The 5,688-nt window shown below is 36.5% G+C and overlaps 1 pseudogene; it reads right to left on the bottom strand.

Annotated features, from left to right (window-relative positions):
* Nucleotides 1-1,555: 1,555 nt before the first annotated feature.
* On the bottom strand, nucleotides 1,556-4,917 carry LOC147945390 (cytochrome P450 71B3 pseudogene; annotated as a pseudogene).
* Between the last annotated feature and the right edge of the window lie 771 nt (nucleotides 4,918-5,688).

A 5,688-nucleotide genomic window follows, 5' to 3' on the forward strand; every position in this document is an offset into this window, starting at 1 on the left:
ATCGAGGATCATAAACCGCGGTTAATAGAAAAGGTTTTATTGAAAAGTGTACACAAGGAATGATTGGTTAATCATTGAAAGAAGTAACTATGAAATTGTTCAACCCTCTTAAAGAGATAATATTTGGACTTGTAGTCCATACACTCGAAAGTGTAAAATGAGTGGGACATAAGTGGATATGTATGAGAAAAAAAATAACATGTAGTAGTACAATGATTCTCAGAAAATACGTATGAGAGATGTACTCTCTTTTGGTGGAAGCAACTAGTTTAGATCCTTTATGAGATTGACAGTAAGAGCAAGACTTGATTCAGTCTATCTCTTAAAGTGAGTATATTGCTCTAGCAATATTTTATAGCCCTCGAGAACATTGTAAAAGCGAGAAAAAGTTTTGTAGACTTTTGACAACTTTGGGGAGAAAATGGTGAGTTTATCTCTTGGTGAGAATCCTGGGTGTAGATCATTCTTCTTGATCTTATGGATCTCATAATGGGTTGAAAATAGATCGGGAACGAGCTAAGAGAAAATCTTAGGATTGTGGACTGATGCTCATATGTGCTTTTGTATACTAAAGCTCTGTTAATAACAATTCAGAAAGTATGATATATATTACAATAATGCATAACCTGAAGATGATACTTTCAGGGGGAGAAATATGATCATAAGCGTGGTTGTACTCTTTTTCCCTTATAATGCTTTTTATCCTATTGGGTTTTTTCATGAAAGGTTTTTAACGAGATAACAAAAGAACATGCGAAAGATAAATACCTGAAAAGTAATATTATGATTCTAATGATGAAAGACTATCATCTTCAAAGTCTTTGACATACATTGATGAGATAGTGAGAAACGAAGATAATGATCAAGATGAGTCATTTAAGGGACCAATAGCCTGCAGAAGAATGGTGATGTACAGTGATATACATGTCCTACCAATTTGTTTAAGTGAAGATTTGGTGAACAATTTACCAAAGCCTTTTCAACCACTATTTCAAGAAGTTACTTCATCATATTGGATTGCGACATTTCAAAGATTTCAAGTGACATACTCAAGAGGGGGAGTAAAAACGCGCTGCACTCTTTTTCCCTTAACCATGGTTTTTCCCATTGGGTTTTCCTGGTAAGGTTTTTAACGAGGCAACATCTTACGCGCATTTACAATTATTCATTTACAATGGACATCCAAGAGAGAGTGTTATGTATGATTTAGTGGATGTCCATTACCCATTAGAGACCCATTAGAAGTCCATTAGGTTATAACCTAATGCTTGTTTACCAAGTTGTATATCTTATATATATACTCAATTATGTCTATGGAATAATACAAGCTTTCCCCTCAAATCTATTACTTTAACAAGACCCAAATTTTTAAATGCTAAATGATTAAACCAAATGATATTAAGTGTTGTCTAGACTTCACAAAACTCTTATTCCCGGTATGGCCTAAAAAAAATTTAGTTGAAATATTTAAGGCCCTTGAAACTCAAATTTCTGGAGAGGTAAAGCAGGCTCAAGGTACAATTATACACATCATTTTACCTGTTTAAGCCATCATTCAAGGATAAGGAACCGGGATCAGCTCAAGAGGAACTTTCTTAACAATGGTGGTATAACAGCTTCTTCCATGTCTATATCTTTACTTTCCTCAGGCAATCTCCAATCAAAGAAGTAGAGCAAGTTCAGTAGTGTCAATTCGACGGTCGCAATCCCAAAAGCCATCCCTGGACATATCTTCCGACCAGAAACAAATGGTAACATCTCAAAATTATTTCCTTTGTAGTCAATAGGACAATCTATAAACCTGTCCGGATTAAACTCCTCAGGGTTTCTCCAGAGTTTAGGGTTTCGTCCTATTGACCATGCGTTGATCAAAAGAAGGGTTTTGCAAGGAATGTCGTAGCCTTGAGCCATTGTTTCTCTTAGAAGTAAAAGCGGAGCTGCTGGATGTATTATGTATAGTCTTAATGTTTCTTTGATCACAAGTTTCAAGTGATGAGCTTATGGGTATCTTCTTCCTCGATTCTCTCATTTTGTTTGATTCCAATGCAAGTTCGGATCTCGTCTAGAGTTTTCTTCATCACTCGCGGGTTTGTAATAAGCTCTGCCATTGCCCAAATTATGGTGATGGCGCTTGTGTCTACTCCAGCAAGATATATTTCCTAGATCAACAATCATAGAAAGTGGTTAAGGGCATTTAATATTCAAAATTTTTGTCAAGATTTCAACATCGAAAATAAAATTTATATAATCTAACATATACATATATGAACCAAAGTCTTTTCATTTTCAATTAATTTTTAAATAAAGAGTCATAAAATTTGACAGCTTTTAATATGAGTTGTGTTAGGATTTTCACATGCATCAATAAAAGTATGTGAAAAAATCTACGGTACGTAATACATAAAAGAATTTGGAGATAAATTATATATAAAAAAAACCCCATGAATTTTGACACATCTTGTGAACATTATATGCTTACTTGGATGATTCCTTTGAGATGATCGATGGTGAGCTTGAATGATTCATCTTGCTTTTTTTTATGCATAGTATTCAGAATCGAGTCAACAATATCAGGGCGATCTTGATTTGTTTTCTCTTCAGGGTTCTTCAAGTGATCGTCAACTAAATGATCCATTAATGTATCAACCTCAAAGAGAACTTTACGAAGTCTCTTCTGTTGTCCTGACACAAAGTCCATAAACCATCCCAAACCATAAGGGAAAAGATCAGAACTACTGAGAGACCCAACTTTCTGGAACTCAAACATTAAATCTTTGATCCTGTCTTTATTGATATGCTTGCTTTCGTAGAAACTTTGTCCAAAGGTGGCTCTACATATGACACTTCCAAGTAGACAATAAAGTGTTTGGCTCAAATCTACCTTAGACTTTTTCAGAGCCGATTCCTTCAGTTTCTTGACCATCAGCCTTTCCGCAATCGGTAAATACCACATCTTACTGAACGGTATTTTTGTTTTTCTTTCACTAGCCTTATACCTTGGTTTGCCGCAGAACTTGCAATGCTCCAACTTCTCATCATCTTTCCAAAAGAGCATACAGTAATCTATACATACATCATATGTATGACACGGTAATCCTAGCTTTCGCATCAAAGTCTCCGTCTCATAGTATGAACCGGTTGCCTGATTACCCTCTGGTAAATACTCCGTAAACAGTCCTGTCCATGAATCCATACAATTTTCAGACAAATTGTAGTCGACCTTATTGTTCATGAACTGAGCTGCCAACGATAACTGCGACTGCCCTTCCCGACATCCATCATACAGTGGCGTGTTTGCAGCAGCTAGCATATCATAAAACCGTTTTGCTTCTTGGGTGGGTTGTTCATGAACATGATCATTTCCACTTTCATGTTCATGATACTCGTTATATGGTACAGAACCATGAAATGCATCATTCACCATCCCAGCATATATATTCTCCCCATCCAATCCTATTGGTTCACTAGCACTAGCATAATCTGTATTATTAGCATAATGACTACTAGTTCCCTCCCCAACAACATCATAATCTTCACCATGTTCATATCATACATAATAGTTAGGCATAAACCCCCTACTTAGCAAATGATTCGAAACAGAGGCAGCTTTCAAAGACTTCGAATTGTGACATACTACACAAGGTCAGTAAAACCTACCTCTGCTATTTTGTGCATGGCTACAGGCAAAATCGATGAACTCTTCCACACCCGCCGAATAATCCGATGAGATATGATTAGTGAACGGATCGATCCGATTGTACATCCATGCTCTTGAAGGATTGTTCCACATTATTATTATTTTTTTTTCTCTCTTTTTTTTTTTCTTCCTCTCTCTTTTTTTTTCTCTTTCTCACGTTTTTTTTTTGTTTCTTTCTCCCGTTTTTTTGTTTCTTAAATGAAAGAAGAAGTGGTGGCATATATATAAGAGAAATTTTGCCACTGTTTTGCGACTATTATAGAAAGAGTCACAAAATTTCAGTTCACCTAACACACTTTAAGCACGTTTTTTGCCGACATGGTGCGACTCTTTTGCGACTGTTTTCAATGTAGTCGCAAAAGTTGAATACAATATCTTCCACATTCTCAACGTTTTTTGCCGACATGCAGCGACGACTTTGCTACTAAATGATACTCCAAAAAGTCGTTGCAAATAAGTCTCTATTTTGCGACTTATTTGTGACGGCTCTCACGTACCAAAATTGCAGTTGCAAAGTAGTCACAAAATGCATCTTGTTTTGCGACGAAATAATATCAGTTACAAAAGAGTATATATTCGGTCGCAAAGGTGAGACGTTTTTGTGACTTTATTGTTTCGTCGTAAATTTGCGATGGTTTTACTTCCGTATTTTGTATGGTCGTTAATCGGTATTAAAATAGTCGCAAAACCGTCGCAAATATTTGCGACTAAACAATCAGTCACAAACGGTCGTCGCAAATGGCATGTTTTCTTGTAGTGAGATCATTCACTTCCTCTCTGATGTACCTAAAACATCGGACCTTTTTCGTGCTGGAAAAGTTGAGAAAAGAAATCTTGCGCACCTCTCTCGAAACCTCACCATATGGCGCAAATGCTATATCTTTACCGTCACGCGAGAATTTTGATGAGGCGTTCGTCAAAGGTCTGTTACAGCATTCAAGGTCATGAGTTTTAAGAGCTTCTTCAGCTCCTTCGCTCGATGAGATAACCACCATTTGGACAAAACCTGGACGGAGCTAAATCACGGGTCCATGTTTCGTGGAAAGATCGTGAAGACATCTATGAAACAATCGTTGAAGCTGGTGTAGGTTTCCGATGATCGGAAGCTTAGGTGGGCTCGGAGGAATATTTTGTTTCGAGTATTTGATTTTCTCAATGAATATTAACGAGAAAAGAGCGGCAAGAAGTATAAACCAGAAGTAATACAATGGAATTAACATTGTTTTCGTTTTTTTTCTCAAATTTGTGTTATCTTTTTGATGATATAAAGCAACATCTCATTTATTTTTTGTGTCTTTGTGAAGATAAGCTTTTGAGAGGTCCAAAACAATTATCTTCGATATGTGTATTGTGTAAGATATCTGAACATGGACCAATACATTAAAATAATAGCGTAAACATCAATTTCAACAACTCAATGGCCCTGTCGATGGCGAATAATAGGAAGAAGATCAAGAAGAACTTTGTTCTCAACTGCGACATCACCAGCTTCTTCCATGTCCATATCTTTCTTCTCCTCTGGCATTATCCAGTCAAAGAAGTAAAGCAAGTTCAAGATTCCCAATTCAACGGTCTTACGACCATAACCAAAGGGTAACATCTCAAAGCTCTGTGTCCTTTGTAGTCCACAAGAAAATCCATAAACCTCTCTGTATTAAACTCTTCCGGATTTTCCCATGTTGATGTCTTAGCCTTGAATCTTGATATGACTCATTGTTTCTGTTGGGAATGAAGCTAGTGGGTGTAATCTTAAGGTTTCTTTCACGACAAGCTTCATGTATTGAAGCTTATTGAGATCTTCTTCCACGATTCTTTCTTCATGTTTAGATTCAATGCAAGTTAGGATCTTGTCTTGAGCTTTTTTCATCACCCTAGGGTTTCTAACGAGTTCAATGGTGAGCTTGAATGGTGTCTACTCCAGGAGATAAATATTCTATGTCAACCAAAAGACGTTAGATTTAAGAATCTTATATAATAAAGACGTTAGATTG

Source organism: Camelina sativa, chromosome 4 (assembly GCF_030686135.1).
Source record: "Camelina sativa cultivar CO46 ecotype springtype chromosome 4, ASM3068613v1".
NCBI lineage: Eukaryota > Viridiplantae > Streptophyta > Magnoliopsida > Brassicales > Brassicaceae > Camelina > Camelina sativa.